Genomic DNA, 19,397 nt, shown 5'->3' with positions numbered 1-19,397 from the left:
GAAACAATTTTACAGTGCCTACAGCCAGCCCATTTTATTGTGTTAGGCCTTCGAAGCCTGTCTGCGGTCCCTCCTTCCACTAGGCCTCCACTGACCAGACCACTGCTGCCCGTGTACCCCTGGAACCAATTTTACAGTGCCTACAGCCAGCCCATTTTATTGTGTTAGGCCTTCGAAGCCTGTCTGCGGTCCCTCCTTCCACTAGGCCTCCACTGACCAGACCACTGCTGCCCGTGTACCCCTGGAACCAATTTTAAAGTGCGTACAGCCAGCCCATTTTATTGTGTTAGGCCTTCGAAGCCTGTCTGCGGTCCCTCCTTCCACTAGGCCTCCACTGACCAGACCACTGCTGCCCGTGTACCCCTGGAAACAATTTTACAGTGCCTACAGCCAGCCCATTTTATTGTGTTAGGCCTTCGAAGCCTGTCTGCGGTCCCTCCTTCCACTAGGCCTCCACTGACCAGACCACTGCTGCCCGTGTACCCCTGGAACCAATTTTACAGTGCCTACAGCCAGCCCATTTTATTGTGTTAGGCCTTCGAAGCCTGTCTGCGGTCCCTCCTTCCACTAGGCCTCCACTGACCAGACCACTGCTGCCCGTGTACCCCTGGAACCAATTTTACAGTGCCTACAGCCAGCCCATTTTATTGTGTTAGGCCTTCGAAGCCTGTCTGCGGTCCCTCCTTCCACTAGGCCTCCACTGACCAGACCACTGCTGCCCGTGTACCCCTGGAACCAATTTTACAGTGCCTACAGCCAGCCCATTTTATTGTGTTAGGCCTTCGAAGCCTGTCTGCGGTCCCTCCTTCCACTAGGCCTCCACTGACCAGACCACTGCTGCCCGTGTACCCCTGGAACCAATTTTACAGTGCCTACAGCCAGCCCATTTTATTGTGTTAGGCCTTCGAAGCCTGTCTGCGGTCCCTCCTTCCACTAGGCCTCCACTGACCAGACCACTGCTGCCCGTGTACCCCTGGAACCAATTTTAAAGTGCCTACAGCCAGCCCATTTTATTGTGTTAGGCCTTTGAAGCCTGTCTGCGGTCCCTCCTTCCACTAGGCCTCCACTGACCAAACCACTGCTGCCCGTGTACCCCTGGAACCAATTTTACAGTGCCTACAGCCAGCCCATTTTATTGTGTTAGGCCTTCGAAGCCTGTCTGCGGTCCCTCCTTCCACTAGGCCTCCACTGACCAGACCACTGCTGCCCGTGTACCCCTGGAACCAATTTTAAAGTGCCTACAGCCAGCCCATTTCATTGTGTTAGGCCTTCGAAGCCTGTCTGCGGTCCCTCCTTCCACTAGGCCTCCACTGACCAGACCACTGCTGCCCGTGTACCCCTGGAAACAATTTTACAGTGCGTACAGCCAGCCCATTTTATTGTGTTAGGCCTTCGAAGCCTGTCTGCGGTTCCTCCTTCCACTAGGCCTCCACTGACCAGACCACTGCTGCCGTGTACCCCTGGAACCAATTTTACAGTGCCTACAGCCAGCCCATTTTATTGTGTTAGGCCTTCGAAGCCTGTCTGCGTTCCCTCCTTCCACTAGGCCTCCACTGACCAGACCACTGCTGCCCGTGTACCCCTGGAACCAATTTTAAAGTGCCTACAGCCAGCCCATTTTATTGTGTTAGGCCTTCGAAGCCTGTCTGCGGTCCCTCCTTCCACTAGGCCTCCACTGACCAGACCACTGCTGCCCGTGTACCCCTGGAAACAATTTTACAGTGCCTACAGCCAGCCCATTTTATTGTGTTAGGCCTTCGAAGCCTGTCTGCGGTCCCTCCTTCCACTAGGCCTCCACTGACCAGACCACTGCTGCCCGTGTACCCCTGGAACCAATTTTACAGTGCCTACAGCCAGCCCATTTTATTGTGTTAGGCCTTCGAAGCCTGTCTGCGGTCCCTCCTTCCACTAGGCCTCCACTGACCAGACCACTGCTGCCCGTGTACCCCTGGAACCAATTTTAAAGTGCCTACAGCCAGCCCATTTTATTGTGTTAGGCCTTCGAAGCCTGTCTGCGGTCCCTCCTTCCACTAGGCCTCCACTGACCAGACCACTGCTGCCCGTGTACCCCTGGAACCAATTTTAAAGTGCCTACAGCCAGCCCATTTTATTGTGTTAGGCCTTCGAAGCCTGTCTGTGGTCCCGCCTTCCACTAGGCCTCTACTGACCAGACCACTGCTGCCCGTGTGCCCCTGGAACCAATTTTAAAGTGCCTACAGCCAGCCCATTTTATTGTGTTAGGCCTTCGAAGCCTGTCTGCGGTCCCTCCTTCCACTAGGCCTCCACTGACCAGACCACTGCTGCCCGTGTACCCCTGGAAACAATTTTACAGTGCCTACAGCCAGCCCATTTTATTGTGTTAGGCCTTCGAAGCCTGTCTGCGGTCCCTCCTTCCACTAGGCCTCCACTGACCAGACCACTGCTGCCCGTGTACCCCTGGAACCAATTTTACAGTGCCTACAGCCAGCCCATTTTATTGTGTTAGGCCTTCGAAGCCTGTCTGCGGTCCCTCCTTCCACTAGGCCTCCACTGACCAGACCACTGCTGCCCGTGTACCCCTGGAACCAATTTTACAGTGCCTACAGCCAGCCCATTTTATTGTGTTAGGCCTTCGAAGCCTGTCTGCGGTCCCTCCTTCCACTAGGCCTCCACTGACCAGACCACTGCTGCCCGTGTACCCCTGGAACCAATTTTACAGTGCCTACAGCCAGCCCATTTTATTGTGTTAGGCCTTCAAAGCTTGTCTGCGGTCCCTCCTTCCACTAGGCCTCCACTGACCAGACCACTGCTGCCCGTGTACCCCTGGAACCAATTTTACAGTGCCTACAGCCAGCCCATTTTATTGTGTTAGGCCTTCGAAGCCTGTCTGCGGTCCCTCCTTCCACTAGGCCTCCACTGACCAGACCACTGCTGCCCGTGTACCCCTGGAACCAATTTTAAAGTGCCTACAGCCAGCCCATTTTATTGTGTTAGGCCTTTGAAGCCTGTCTGCGGTCCCTCCTTCCACTAGGCCTCCACTGACCAGACCACTGCTGCCCGTGTACCCCTGGAACCAATTTTAAAGTGCCTACAGCCAGCCCATTTTATTGTGTTAGGCCTTCGAAGCCTGTCTGTGGTCCCTCCTTCCACTAGGCCTCTACTGACCAGACCACTGCTGCCCGTGTACCCCTGGAACCAATTTTAAAGTGCCTACAGCCAGCCCATTTTATTGTGTTAGGCCTTCGAAGCCTGTCTGCGGTCCCTCCTGTTGTGAATTTGCTTTTTGCTCCCTCTAGTGGTTACTAGTTTTTTGACTCTGGTTTTTCTGTCATTCCTTTTATCCGCACCTGGGTCGTTAGTTAGGGGTGTTGCTATATAAGCTCCCTGGACCTTCAGTTCAATGCCTGGCAACGTAGTTATCAGAGCTAGTCTGCTGTGCTCTTGTCTACTGATCCTGGTTCCAGTTATATCAGCTAAGTCTGCCTTTTGCTTTTTGCTATTTGTTTTGGTTTTGTATTTTTGTCCAGCTTGTTCCAAATCTATATCCTGACCTTTGCTGGAAGCTCTAGGGGGGCTGGTGTTCTCCCCCCGGACCGTTAGACGGTTCGGGGGTTCTTGAATTTCCAGTGTGGATTTTGATAGGGTTTTTGTTGACCATATAAGTTACCTTTCTTTATTCTGCTATCAGTAAGCGGGCCTCTCTGTGCTAAACCTGGTTCATTTCTGTGTTTGTCATTTCCTCTTACCTAACCGTCATTATTTGTGGGGGGCTTCTATCCAGCTTTGGGGTCCCCTTCTCTGGAGGCAAGAAAGGTCTTTGTTTTCCTCTACTAGGGGTAGCTAGATTCTCCGGCTGGCGCGTGTCATCTAGAATCAACGTAGGAATGATCCCCGGCTACTTCTAGTGTTGGCGTTAGGAGTAGATATATGGTCAACCCAGTTACCACTGCCCTATGAGCTGGATTTTTGTACTCTGCAGACTTCCACGTTCCTCTGAGACCCTCGCCATTGGGGTCATAACAGTTTGCCAGGCCAGTATTAAATGTTTAATGCATTGCAGAAGAGGGATTATAAGAAAGAAGATTCTGAGGTTTTTTTTTTTTTTTCTTCTTCCCCTTTACCTCAGAGTGGCTATGCTTGCTGCAGACATGAATGTCCAGACCTTGATTACAAGTGTGGACCAGCTGGCTACTCGTGTGCAGGGCATACAAGACTATGTTATCAGAAATCCTAGGTCAGAACCTAAAATACCGATTCCTGAACTGTTTTCCGGAGACAGGTTTAAGTTTAGGAATTTCGTGAATAATTGTAAATTGTTTTTGTCCCTGAGACCCTGTTCATCTGGAGATTCTGCTCAGCAAGTAAAAATTGTTATTTCGTTCTTACGGGGCGACCCTCAGGATTGGGCTTTTTCGCTGGCGCCAGGAGATCCGGCATTGGCTGATCTTGATGCGTTTTTTCTGGCGCTCGGTTTACTTTATGAGGAACCCAATCTTGAGATTCAGGCAGAAAAGGCCTTGCTGGCTATGTCTCAGGGGCAGGACGAGGCTGAAGTGTATTGCCAAAAATTTCGGAAATGGTCCGTGCTGACACATTGGAACGAGTGTGCACTGGCCGCTAATTTTAGAAATGGCCTTTCTGAAGCCATTAAGAATGTTATGGTGGGTTTTCCCATTCCCACAGGTCTGAATGATACTATGGCACTGGCTATTCAAATTGACCGGCGGTTGCGGGAGCGCAAAACCGCAAATTCCCTCATGGTGTTGTCTGAACAGACACCTAATTCGGTGCAATGTGATAGAAAAACCGCAAATTCCCTCATGGTGTTGTCTGAACAGACACCTGATTTAATGCAATGTGATAGAATCCTGACTAGAAATGAGCGGAAAATTCATAGACGCCGGAATGGCTTGTGCTACTACTGTGGTGATTCTACACATGTTATCTCAGCATGCTCTAAACGTATAGCTAAGGTTGTTAGTCCTGTCACCGTTGGTAATTTGCAACCTAAATTTATTCTGTCTGTAACTTTGATTTGCTCACTGTCATCTTATCCTGTCATGGCGTTTGTAGATTCAGGTGCTGCCCTGAGTCTCATGGATCTCTCATTTGCTAAGCGCTGTGGTTTTACTCTTGAACCATTAGAAAATCCTATTCCTCTTAGGGGTATTGATGCTACACCATTGGCAGCAAATAAACCGCAGTATTGGACACAGGTTACCATGTGCATGACTCCTGAACACCGCGAGGTGATACGTTTCCTGGTTTTACATAAAATGCATGATTTGGTTGTTTTAGGGCTGCCATGGTTACAGACCCATAATCCAGTCCTGGACTGGAAGGCTATGTCAGTCTCAAGTTGGGGCTGTCGTGGTATTCATGGGGATTCCCTGCCTGTGTCTATTGCTTCTTCTACGCCTTCGGAAGTTCCGGAGTATTTGTCTGATTATCAGGATGTCTTCAGTGAGTCTGAGTCCAGTGCACTGCCTCCTCATAGGGACTGTGACTGTGCTATAGATTTGATCCCAGGCAGTAAATTTCCTAAGGGAAGACTGTTTAATCTGGCGGTACCTGAACATACCGCTATGCGTTCATATATCAAGGAGTCTCTGGAGAAAGGACATATTCGTCCGTCTTCTTCCCCTCTTGGTGCGGGATTCTTTTTTGTGGCAAAAAAGGACGGATCTTTGAGACCTTGTATTGATTATCGGCTTTTAAATAAGATCACTGTCAAATTTCAGTATCCTTTACCGCTGTTGTCTGACTTGTGTGCCCGGATTAAGGGTGCCAAGTGGTTCACCAAGATAGACCTTCGTGGTGCGTACAACCTTGTGCGCATTAAGCAAGGTGATGAATGGAAAACCGCATTCAATACGCCCGAAGGTCATTTTGAGTACTTGGTGATGCCTTTTGGGCTCTCCAATGCGCCTTCAGTTTTTCAGTCCTTTATGCATGACATTTTCCGGAAGTATCTGGATAAATTTTTGATTGTTTATCTGGATGATATTTTGTTTTTTTCTGATAATTGGGATTCGCATGTGGAGCAGGTCAGGTTGGTCTTTAAAATTTTGCGTGAAAATTCTTTGTTTGTCAAGGGCTCAAAGTGTCTCTTTGGTGTACAGAAGGTTCCCTTTTTGGGGTTCATTTTTTCCCCTTCTGCTGTGGAGATGGACCCAGTCAAGGTCCGAGCTATTCTTGATTGGACTCAGCCCTCGTCAGTTAAGAGTCTTCAGAAGTTCTTGGGCTTCGCTAACTTCTACCGTCGTTTTATCGCTAATTTTTCTAGCATTGTGAAACCTTTGACGGATATGACCAAGAAGGGCTCCGATGTAGCTAACTGGGCTCCTGCTGCCGTGGAGGCTTTCCAGGAGTTGAAACGCCGGTTTACTTCGGCGCCTGTTTTGTGTCAGCCTGACGTCTCACTTCCCTTTCAGGTTGAGGTGGATGCTTCGGAGATTGGGGCAGGGGCCGTTTTGTCGCAGAGAGGCCCTGGTTGCTCTGTTATGAAACCTTGTGCCTTTTTCTCTAGGAAGTTTTCGCCTGCCGAGCGAAATTATGATGTGGGCAATCGGGAGTTGTTGGCCATGAAATGGGCATTTGAGGAGTGGCGTCATTGGCTCGAGGGTGCTAAGCATCGTGTGGTGGTCTTGACTGATCACAAAAATCTGATGTATCTCGAGTCTGCTAAACGCCTTAATCCGAGACAGGCCCGCTGGTCATTGTTTTTCTCCCGCTTTGATTTTGTTGTCTCGTATTTACCAGGTTCAAAGAATGTGAAGGCCGATGCTCTTTCTAGGAGCTTTGTGCCTGATGCTCCTGGAGTCGCTGATCCTGTTGGTATTCTTAAAGATGGAGTTATCTTGTCAGCTATTTCTCCGGATCTGCGACGTGTGTTGCAGAGATTTCAGGCTGATAGGCCTGAGTCTTGTCCACCTGACAGACTGTTTGTCCCGGATAAGTGGACCAGCAGAGTCATTTCCGAGGTTCATTCCTCGGTGTTGGCAGGTCACCCGGGAATTTTTGGCACCAGAGATCTGGTGGCCAGGTCCTTTTGGTGGCCTTCCTTGTCAAGGGATGTGCGGTCATTTGTGCAGTCCTGTGGGACTTGTGCTCGAGCTAAGCCTTGCTGTTCTCGTGCCAGCGGTTTGCTCTTGCCCTTGCCTGTCCCGAAGAGACCTTGGACACATATCTCCATGGATTTCATTTCTGATCTTCCGCTATCTCAGGGCATGTCCGTTATCTGGGTGATATGTGATTGCTTCTCCAAGATGGTCCATTTGGTTCCTTTGCCTAAGCTGCCTTCCTCTTCCGATCTGGTTCCTGTGTTTTTCCAGAACGAGGTTCGTTTGAACGGCATCCCTGAGAATATTGTGTCAGACAGAGGATCCCAGTTCGTTTCCAGGTTCTGGCGATCCTTTTGTAGTAGGATGGGCATTGATTTGTCGTTTTCGTCTGCTTTCCATCCTCAGACTAATGGACAGACGGAGCGAACCAATCAGACTTTGGAGGCTTACTTGAGGTGTTTTGTCTCTGCTGATCAGGACGATTGGGTGACATTCTTGCCGTTGGCTGAGTTTGCCCTTAATAATCGGGCTAGTTCCGCCACCTTGGTTTCGCCTTTTTTCTGCAACTCTGGTTTCCATCCTCGCTTTTCTTCGGGTCATGTGGAGCCTTCTGACTGTCCTGGGGTGGATTCTGTGGTGGATAGGTTGCAGCAGATCTGGAATCATGTGGTGGACAACTTGAAGTTGTCACAGGAGAAGGCTCAGCGCTTTGCCAACCGCCGCCGCGGTGTGGGTCCCCGACTACGCGTTGGGGATTTGGTATGGCTTTCTTCCCGCTTTGTTCCTATGAAGGTCTCCTCTCCCAAATTTAAACCTCGTTTTATTGGGCCTTACAAGATATTGGAAATCCTTAATCCTGTATCTTTTCGTCTGGATCTTCCTGTGTCGTTTGCTATTCACAATGTATTTCATAGGTCCTTGTTGCGGCGGTACATTGTGCCTGTAGTTCCTTCTGCTGAGCCTCCTGCTCCGGTGTTGGTTGAGGGCGAGTTGGAGTACGTGGTGGAGAAGATCTTGGATTCTCGCCTCTCCAGGCGGAGGCTTCAGTACCTGGTCAAGTGGAAGGGCTATGGTCAGGAGGATAATTCCTGGGTGGTCGCCTCTGATGTTCACGCGGCCGATTTAGTTCGTGCCTTTCATGCCGCTCATCCTGATCGCCCTGGTGGTCGTGGTGAGGGTTCGGTGACCCCTCACTAAGGGGGGGGTACTGTTGTGAATTTGCTTTTTGCTCCCTCTAGTGGTTACTAGTTTTTTGACTCTGGTTTTTCTGTCATTCCTTTTATCCGCACCTGGGTCGTTAGTTAAGGGTGTTGCTATATAAGCTCCCTGGACCTTCAGTTCAATGCCTGGCAACGTAGTTATCAGAGCTAGTCTGCTGTGCTCTTGTCTACTGATCCTGGTTCCAGTTATATCAGCTAAGTCTGCCTTTTGCTTTTTGCTATTTGTTTTGGTTTTGTATTTTTGTCCAGCTTGTTCCAAATCTATATCCTGACCTTTGCTGGAAGCTCTAGGGGGGCTGGTGTTCTCCCCCCGGACCGTTAGACGGTTCGGGGGTTCTTGAATTTCCAGTGTGGATTTTGATAGGGTTTTTGTTGACCATATAAGTTACCTTTCTTTATTCTGCTATCAGTAAGCGGGCCTCTCTGTGCTAAACCTGGTTCATTTCTGTGTTTGTCATTTCCTCTTACCTAACCGTCATTATTTGTGGGGGGCTTCTATCCAGCTTTGGGGTCCCCTTCTCTGGAGGCAAGAAAGGTCTTTGTTTTCCTCTACTAGGGGTAGCTAGATTCTCCGGCTGGCGCGTGTCATCTAGAATCAACGTAGGAATGATCCCCGGCTACTTCTAGTGTTGGCGTTAGGAGTAGATATATGGTCAACCCAGTTACCACTGCCCTATGAGCTGGATTTTTGTACTCTGCAGACTTCCACGTTCCTCTGAGACCCTCGCCATTGGGGTCATAACACCCTCCTTCCACTAGGCCTCCACTGACCAGACCACTGCTGCCCGTGTACCCCTGGAACCAATTTTACAGTGCCTACAGCCAGCCCATTTTATTGTGTTAGGCCTTCGAAGCCTGTCTGCGGTCCCTCCTTCCACTAGGCCTCCACTGACCAGACCACTGCTGCCCGTGTACCCCTGGAACCAATTTTACAGTGCCTACAGCCAGCCCATTTTATTGTGTTAGGCCTTCGAAGCCTGTCTGCGGTCCCTCCTTCCACTAGGCCTCCACTGACCAGACCACTGCTGCCCGTGTACCCCTGGAACCAATTTTACAGTGCCTACAGCCAGCCCATTTTATTGTGTTAGGCCTTCGAAGCCTGTCTGCGGTCCCTCCTTCCACTAGGCCTCCACTGACCAGACCACTGCTGCCCGTGTACCCCTGGAACCAATTTTAAAGTGCCTACAGCAAGCCCATTTTATTGTGTTAGGCCTTCGAAGCCTGTCTGCGGTCCCTCCTTCCACTACGCCTCCACTGACCAAACCACTGCTGCCCGTGTACCCCTGGAACCAATTTTACAGTGCCTACAGCCAGCCCATTTTATTGTGTTAGGCCTTCGAAGCCTGTCTGCGGTCCCTCCTTCCACTAGGCCTCCACTGACCAGACCACTGCTGCCCGTGTACCCCTGGAACCAATTTTAAAGTGCCTACAGCCAGCCCATTTCATTGTGTTAGGCCTTCGAAGCCTGTCTGCGGTCCCTCCTTCCACTAGGCCTCCACTGACCAGACCACTGCTGCCCGTGTACCCCTGGAACCAATTTTACAGTGCCTACAGCCAGCCCATTTTATTGTGTTAGGCCTTCGAAGCCTGTCTGCGGTCCCTCCTTCCACTAGGCCTCCACTGACCAGACCACTGCTGCCCGTGTACCCCTGGAACCAATTTTAAAGTGCCTACAGCCAGCCCATTTTATTGTGTTAGGCCTTCGAAGCCTGTCTGCGGTCCCTCCTTCCACTAGGCCTCCACTGACCAGACCACTGCTGCCCGTGTACCCCTGGAAACAATTTTACAGTGCCTACAGCCAGCCCATTTTATTGTGTTAGGCCTTCGAAGCCTGTCTGCGGTCCCTCCTTCCACTAGGCCTCCACTGACCAGACCACTACTCTCCGTGTACCCCTGGAACCAATTTTACAGTGCCTACAGCCAGCCCATTTTATTGTGTTAGGCCTTCGAAGCCTGTCTGCGGTCCCTCCTTCCACTAGGCCTCCACTGACCAGACCACTGCTGCCCGTGTACCCCTGGAACCAATTTTAAAGTGCCTACAGCCAGCCCATTTTATTGTGTTAGGCCTTCGAAGCCTGTCTGCGGTCCCTCCTTCCACTAGGCCTCCACTGACCAGACCACTGCTGCCCGTGTACCCCTGGAACCAATTTTCAAGTGCCTACAGCCAGCCCATTTTATTGTGTTAGGCCTTCGAAGCCTGTCTGTGGTCCCTCCTTCCACTAGGCCTCTACTGACCAGACCACTGCTGCCCGTGTACCCCTGGAACCAATTTTAAAGTGCCTACAGCCAGCCCATTTTATTGTGTTAGGCCTTCGAAGCCTGTCTGCGGTCCCTCCTTCCACTAGACCTCCACTGACCAGACCACTGCTGCCCGTGTACCCCTGGAACCAATTTTACAGTGCCTACAGCCAGCCCATTTTATTGTGTTAGGCCTTCGAAGCCTGTCTGCGGTCCCTCCTTCCACTAGGCCTCCACTGACCAGACCACTGCTGCCCGTGTACCCCTGGAACCAATTTTACAGTGCCTACAGCCAGCCCATTTTATTGTGTTAGGCCTTCGAAGCCTGTCTGCGGTCCCTCCTTCCACTAGGCCTCCACTGACCAGACCACTGCTGCCCGTGTACCCCTGGAACCAATTTTACAGTGCCTACAGCCAGCCCATTTTATTGTGTTAGGCCTTCGAAGCCTGTCTGCGGTCCCTCCTTCCACTAGGCCTCCACTGACCAGACCACTGCTGCCCGTGTACCCCTGGAACCAATTTTACAGTGCCTACAGCCAGCCCATTTTATTGTGTTAGGCCTTCGAAGCCTGTCTGCGGTCCCTCCTTCCACTAGGCCTCCACTGACCAGACCACTGCTGCCCGTGTACCCCTGGAACCAATTTTACAGTGCCTACAGCCAGCCCATTTTATTGTGTTAGGCCTTCGAAGCCTGTCTGCGGTCCCTCCTTCCACTAGGCCTCCACTGACCAGACCACTGCTGCCCGTGTACCCCTGGAACCAATTTTACAGTGCCTACAGCCAGCCCATTTTATTGTGTTAGGCCTTCGAAGCCTGTCTGCGGTCCCTCCTTCCACTAGGCCTCCACTGACCAGACCAATGCTGCCCGTGTACCCCTGGAACCAATTTTAAAGTGCCTACAGCCAGCCCATTTTATTGTGTTAGGCCTTTGAAGCCTGTCTGCGGTCCCTCCTTCCACTAGGCCTCCACTGACCAGACCACTGCTGCCCGTGTACCCCTGGAACCAATTTTAAAGTGCCTACAGCCAGCCCATTTTATTGTGTTAGGCCTTCGAAGCCTGTCTGTGGTCCCTCCTTCCACTAGGCCTCTACTGACCAGACCACTGCTGCCCGTGTACCCCTGGAACCAATTTTAAAGTGCCTACAGCCAGCCCATTTTATTGTGTTAGGCCTTCGAAGCCTGTCTGCGGTCCCTCCTTCCACTAGGCCTCCACTGACCAGACCACTGCTGCCCGTGTACCCCTGGAAACAATTTTACAGTGCCTACAGCCAGCCCATTTTATTGTGTTAGGCCTTCGAAGCCTGTCTGCGGTCCCTCCTTCCACTAGGCCTCCACTGACCAGACCACTGCTGCCCGTGTACCCCTGGAACCAATTTTACAGTGCCTACAGCCAGCCCATTTTATTGTGTTAGGCCTTCGAAGCCTGTCTGCGGTCCCTCCTTCCACTAGGCCTCCACTGACCAGACCACTGCTGCCCGTGTACCCCTGGAACCAATTTTACAGTGCCTACAGCCAGCCCATTTTATTGTGTTAGGCCTTCGAAGCCTGTCTGCGGTCCCTCCTTCCACTAGGCCTCCACTGACCAGACCACTGCTGCCCGTGTACCCCTGGAACCAATTTTACAGTGCCTACAGCCAGCCCATTTTATTGTGTTAGGCCTTCGAAGCCTGTCTGCGGTCCCTCCTTCCACTAGGCCTCCACTGACTAGACCACTGCTGCCCGTGTACCCCTGGAACCAATTTTAAAGTGCCTACAGCCAGCCCATTTTATTGTGTTAGGCCTTCGAAGCCTGTCTGCGGTCCCTCCTTCCACTAGGCCTCCACTGACCAAACCACTGCTGCCCGTGTACCCCTGGAACCAATTTTACAGTGCCTACAGCCAGCCCATTTTATTGTGTTAGGCCTTCGAAGCCTGTCTGCGGTCCCTCCTTCCACTAGGCCTCCACTGACCAGACCACTGCTGCCCGTGTACCCCTGGAACCAATTTTAAAGTGCCTACAGCCAGCCCATTTCATTGTGTTAGGCCTTCGAAGCCTGTCTGCGGTCCCTCCTTCCACTAGGCCTCCACTGACCAGACCACTGCTGCCCGTGTACCCCTGGAAACAATTTTACAGTGCGTACAGCCAGCCCATTTTATTGTGTTAGGCCTTCGAAGCCTGTCTGCGGTCTCTCCTTCCACTAGGCCTCCACTGACCAGACCACTGCTGCCCGTGTACCCCTGGAACCAATTTTACAGTGCCTACAGCCAGCCCATTTTATTGTGTTAGGCCTTCGAAGCCTGTCTGCGGTCCCTCCTTCCACTAGGCCTCCACTGACCAGACCACTGCTCTCCGTGTACCCCTGGAACCAATTTTAAAGTGCCTACAGCCAGCCCATTTTATTGTGTTAGGCCTTCGAAGCCTGTCTGCGGTCCCTCCTTCCACTAGGCCTCCACTGACCAGACCACTGCTGCCCGTGTACCCCTGGAAACAATTTTACAGTGCCTACAGCCAGCCCATTTTATTGTGTTAGGCCTTCGAAGCCTGTCTGCGGTCCCTCCTTCCACTAGGCCTCCACTGACCAGACCACTGCTGCCCGTGTACCCCTGGAACCAATTTTACAGTGTCTACATCCAGCCCATTTTATTGTGTTAGGCCTTCGAAGCCTGTCTGCGGTCCCTCCTTCCACTAGGCCTCCACTGACCAGACCACTGCTGCCCGTGTACCCCTGGAACCAATTTTAAAGTGCCTACAGCCAGCCCATTTTATTGTGTTAGGCCTTTGAAGCCTGTCTGCGGTCCCTCCTTCCACTAGGCCTCCACTGACCAGACCACTGCTGCCCGTGTACCCCTGGAACCAATTTTAAAGTGCCTACAGCCAGCCCATTTTATTGTGTTAGGCCTTCGAAGCCTGTCTGTGGTCCCTCCTTCCACTAGGCCTCTACTGACCAGACCACTGCTGCCCGTGTACCCCTGGAAACAATTTTAAAGTGCCTACAGCCAGCCCATTTTATTGTGTTAGGCCTTCGAAGCCTGTCTGCGGTCCCTCCTTCCACTAGGCCTCCACTGACCAGACCACTGCTGCCCGTGTACCCCTGGAAACAATTTTACAGTGCCTACAGCCAGCCCATTTTATTGTGTTAGGCCTTCGAAGCCTGTCTGCGGTCCCTCCTTCCACTAGGCCTCCACTGACCAGACCACTGCTGCCCGTGTACCCCTGGAACCAATTTTACAGTGCCTACAGCCAGCCCATTTTATTGTGTTAGGCCTTCGAAGCCTGTCTGCGGTCCCTCCTTCCACTAGGCCTCCACTGACCAGACCACTGCTGCCCGTGTACCCCTGGAACCAATTTTACAGTGCCTACAGCCAGCCCATTTTATTGTGTTAGGCCTTCGAAGCCTGTCTGCAATCCCTCCTTCCACTAGGCCTCCACTGACCAGACCACTGCTCTCCGTGTACCCCTGCAACCAATTTTAAAGTGCCTACAGCCAGCCCATTTTATTGTGTTAGGCCTTCGAAGCCTGTCTGCGGTCCCTCCTTCCACTAGGCCTCCACTGACCAGACCACTGCTGCCCGTGTACCCCTGGAAACAATTTTACAGTGCCTACAGCCAGCCCATTTTATTGTGTTAGGCCTTTGAAGCCTGTCTGCGGTCCCTCCTTCCACTAGGCCTCCACTGACCAGACCACTGCTGCCCGTGTACCCTTTGAACCAATTTTACAGTGCCTACAGCCAGCCCATTTTATTGTGTTAGGCCTTCGAAGCCTGTCTGCGGTCCCTCCTTCCCCTAGGCCTCCACTGACCAGACCACTGCTGCCCGTGTACCCCTGGAACCAATTTTAAAGTGCCTACAGCCAGCCCATTTTATTGTGTTAGGCCTTCGAAGCCTGTCTGCGGTCCCTCCTTCCACTAGGCCTCCACTGACCAGACCACTGCTGCCCGTGTACCCCTGGAAACAATTTTACAGTGCCTACAGCCAGCCCATTTTATTGTGTTAGGCCTTCGAAGCCTGTCTGCGGTCCCTCCTTCCACTAGGCCTCCACTGACCAGACCACTGCTGCCCGTGTACCCCTGAAACCAATTTTACAGTGCCTACAGCCAGCCCATTTTATTGTGTTAGGCCTTCGAAGCCTGTCTGCGGTCCCTCCTTCCAATAGGCCTCCACTGACCAGACCACTGCTGCCCGTGTACCCCTGGAACCAATTTTAAAGTGCCTACAGCCAGCCCATTTTATTGTGTTAGGCCTTCGAAGCCTGTCTGCGGTCCCTCCTTCCACTAGGCCTCCACTGACCAGACCACTGCTGCCCGTGTACCCCTGGAACCAATTTTACAGTGCCTACAGCCAGCCCATTTTATTGTGTTAGGCCTTCGAAGCCTGTCTGTGGTCCCTCCTTCCACTAGGCCTCTACTGACCAGACCACTGCTGCCCGTGTACCCCTGGAACCAATTTTAAAGTGCCTACAGCCAGCCCATTTTATTGTGTTAGGCCTTCGAAGCCTGTCTGCGGTCCCTCCTTCCACTAGGCCTCCACTGACCAGACCACTGCTGCCCATGTACCCCTGGAAACAATATTACAGTGCCTACAGCCAGCCCATTTTATTGTGTTAGGCCTTCGAAGCCTGTCTGCGGTCCCTCCTTCCACTAGGCCTCCACTGACCAGAACACTGCTGCCCGTGTACCCCTGGAACCAATTTTACAGTGCCTACAGCCAGCCCATTTTATTGTGTTAGGCCTTCGAAGCCTGTCTGCGGTCCCTCCTTCCACTAGGCCTCCACTGACCAGACCACTGCTGCCCGTGTACCCCTGGAACCAATTTTACAGTGCCTACAGCCAGCCCATTTTATTGTGTTAGGCCTTCGAAGCCTGTCTGCGGTCCCTCCTTCCACTAGGCCTCCACTGACCAGACCACTGCTGCCCGTGTACCCCTGGAACCAATTTTACAGTGCCTACAGCCAGCCCATTTTATTGTGTTAGGCCTTCGAAGCCTGTCTGCGGTCCCTCCTTCCACTAGGCCTCCACTGACCAGACCACTGCTGCCCGTGTACCCCTGGAAACAATTTTACAGTGCGTACAGCCAGCCCATTTTATTGTGTTAGGCCTTCGAAGCCTGTCTGCGGTCCCTCCTTCCACTAGGCCTCCACTGACCAGACCACTGCTGCCCGTGTACCCCTGGAACCAATTTTACAGTGCCTACAGCCAGCCCATTTTATTGTGTTAGGCCTTCGAAGCCTGTCTGCGGTCCCTCCTTCCACTAGGCCTCCACTGACCAGACCACTGCTCTCCGTGTACCCCTGGAACCAATTTTAAAGTGCCTACAGCCAGCCCATTTTATTGTGTTAGGCCTTCGAAGCCTGTCTGCGGTCCCTCCTTCCACTAGGCCTCCACTGACCAGACCACTGCTGCCCGTGTACCCCTGGAAACAATTTTACAGTGCCTACAGCCAGCCCATTTTATTGTGTTAGGCCTTCGAAGCCTGTCTGCGGTCCCTCCTTCCACTAGGCCTCCACTGACCAGACCACTGCTGCCCGTGTACCCCTGGAACCAATTTTACAGTGTCTACATCCAGCCCATTTTATTGTGTTAGGCCTTCGAAGCCTGTCTGCGGTCCCTCCTTCCACTAGGCCTCCACTGACCAGACCACTGCTGCCCGTGTACCCCTGGAACCAATTTTAAAGTGCCTACAGCCAGCCCATTTTATTGTGTTAGGCCTTTGAAGCCTGTCTGCGGTCCCTCCTTCCACTAGGCCTCCACTGACCAGACCACTGCTGCCCGTGTACCCCTGGAACCAATTTTAAAGTGCCTACAGCCAGCCCATTTTATTGTGTTAGGCCTTCGAAGCCTGTCTGTGGTCCCTCCTTCCACTAGGCCTCTACTGACCAGACCACTGCTGCCCGTGTACCCCGGGAAACAATTTTAAAGTGCCTACAGCCAGCCCATTTTATTGTGTTAGGCCTTCGAAGCCTGTCTGCGGTCCCTCCTTCCACTAGGCCTCCACTGACCAGACCACTGCTGCCCGTGTACCCCTGGAAACAATTTTACAGTGCCTACAGCCAGCCCATTTTATTGTGTTAGGCCTTCGAAGCCTGTCTGCGGTCCCTCCTTCCACTAGGCCTCCACTGACCAGACCACTGCTGCCCGTGTACCCCTGGAACCAATTTTACAGTGCCTACAGCCAGTCCATTTTATTGTGTTAGGCCTTCGAAGCCTGTCTGCGGTCCCTCCTTCCACTAGGCCTCCACTGACCAGACCACTGCTGCCCGTGTACCCCTGGAACCAATTTTACAGTGCCTACAGCCAGCCCATTTTATTGTGTTAGGCCTTCGAAGCCTGTCTGCAATCCCTCCTTCCACTAGGCCTCCACTGACCAGACCACTGCTCTCCGTGTACCCCTGCAACCAATTTTAAAGTGCCTACAGCCAGCCCATTTTATTGTGTTAGGCCTTCGAAGCCTGTCTGCGGTCCCTCCTTCCACTAGGCCTCCACTGACCAGACCACTGCTGCCCGTGTACCCCTGGAAACAATTTTACAGTGCCTACAGCCAGCCCATTTTATTGTGTTAGGCCTTTGAAGCCTGTCTGCGGTCCCTCCTTCCACTAGGCCTCCACTGACCAGACCACTGCTGCCCGTGTACCCCTGGAACCAATTTTACAGTGCCTACAGCCAGCCCATTTTATTGTGTTAGGCCTTCGAAGCCTGTCTGCGGTCCCTCCTTCCACTAGGCCTCCACTGACCAGACCACTGCTGCCCGTGTACCCCTGGAACCAATTTTAAAGTGCCTACAGCCAGCCCATTTTATTGTGTTAGGCCTTCGAAGCCTGTCTGCGGTCCCTCCTTCCACTAGGCCTCCACTGACCAGACCACTGCTGCCCGTGTACCCCTGGAAACAATTTTACAGTGCCTACAGCCAGCCCATTTTATTGTGTTAGGCCTTCGAAGCCTGTCTGCGGTCCCTCCTTCCACTAGGCCTCCACTGACCAGACCACTGCTGCCCGTGTACCCCTGAAACCAATTTTACAGTGCCTACAGCCAGCCCATTTTATTGTGTTAGGCCTTCGAAGCCTGTCTGCGGTCCCTCCTTCCACTAGGCCTCCACTGACCAGACCACTGCTGCCCGTGTACCCCTGGAACCAATTTTAAAGTGCCTACAGCCAGCCCATTTTATTGTGTTAGGCCTTCGAAGCCTGTCTGCGGTCCCTCCTTTCACTAGGCCTCCACTGACCAGACCACTGCTGCCCGTGTACCCCTGGAACCAATTTTACAGTGCCTACAGCCAGCCCATTTTATTGTGTTAGGCCTTCGAAGCCTGTCTGTGGTCCCTCCTTCCACTAGGCCTCTACTGACCAGACCACTGCTGCCCGTGTACCCCTGGAACCAATTTTAAAGTGCCTACAGCCAGCCCATTTTATTGTGTTAGGCCTTCGAAGCCTGTCTGCGGTCCCTCCTTCCACTAGGCCTCCACTGACCAGACCACTGCTGCCCATGTACCCCTGGAAACAATATTACAGTGCCTACAGCCAGCCCATTTTATTGTGTTAGGCCTTCGAAGCCTGTCTGCGGTCCCTCCTTCCACTAGGCCTCCACTGACCAGACCACTGCTGCCCGTGTACCCCTGGAACCAATTTTACAGTGCCTACAGCCAGCCCATTTTATTGTGTTAGGCCTTCGAAGCCTGTCTGCGGTCCCTCCTTCCACTAGGCCTCCACTGACCAGACCACTGCTGCCCGTGTACCCCTGGAACCAATTTTACAGTGCCTACAGCCAGCCCATTTTATTGTGTTAGGCCTTCGAAGCCTGTCTGCGGTCCCTCCTTCCACTAGGCCTCCACTGACCAGACCACTGCTGCCCGTGTACCCCTGGAACCAATTTTACAGTGCCTACAGCCAGCCCATTTTATTGTGTTAGGCCTTCGAAGCCTGTCTGCGGTCCCTCCTTCCACTAGGCCTCCACTGACCAGACCACTGCTGCCCGTGTACCCCTGGAACCAATTTTAAAGTGCCTACAGCCAGCCCATTTTATTGTGTTAGGCCTTCGAAGCCTGTCTGCGGTCCCTCCTTCCACTAGGCCTCCACTGACCAGACCACTGCTGCCCGTGTACCCCTGGAACCAATTTTACAGTGCCTACAGCCAGCCCATTTTATTGTGTTAGGCCTTCGAAGCCTGTCTGCGGTCCCTCCTTCCACTAGGCCTCCACTGACCAGACCACTGATGCCCGTGTACCCCTGGAACCAATTATAAAGTGCCTACAGCCAGCCCATTTTATTGTGTTAGGCCTTTGAAACCTGTCTGCGGTCCCTCCTTCCACTAGGCCTCCACTGACCAGACCACTGCTGCCCGTCTACCCCTGGAACCAATTTTACAGTGCCTACAGCCAGCCCATTTTATTGTGTTAGGCCTTCGAAGCCTGTCTGCGGTCCCTCCTTCCACTAGGCCTCCACTGACCAGACCACTGCTGCCCGTGTACCCCTGGAACCAATTTTACAGTGCCTACAGCCAGCCCATTTTATTGTGTTAGGCCTTCGAAGCCTGTCTGCGGTCCCTCCTTCCACTAGGCCTCCACTGACCAGACCACTGCTGCCCATGTACCCCTGGAACCAATTATAAAGTGCATAGAGCCTATTTTTTTATTTTATTAAATATTAATAAAGCCAGGATGGACTACGATGTACCACGCTATGAGCTACCCAGTTGACAATTCTTTTGCGAGAAAAGCCATCCCACCCCTCCACCAGCATGTTAAAGACCGCATTGTCCTTGCATTCTGTCAATCTGTGAGTCCAAAGGTACACCTGACAACAGACACATGGACCTGTAGGCATGGCCACGGAAGGTTACGTGTCCTTTGTGGCTCAATGGGTTAATGTATTGGATGCATGGTCCACACAGGGGACAGCCTGCTAAGTCTGTCTGCAGTCCCCAATTC

Source organism: Ranitomeya variabilis, chromosome 1 (genome assembly GCF_051348905.1).
Source record: "Ranitomeya variabilis isolate aRanVar5 chromosome 1, aRanVar5.hap1, whole genome shotgun sequence".
NCBI lineage: Eukaryota > Metazoa > Chordata > Amphibia > Anura > Dendrobatidae > Ranitomeya > Ranitomeya variabilis.
This window is presented reverse-complemented; position numbering follows the sequence as displayed.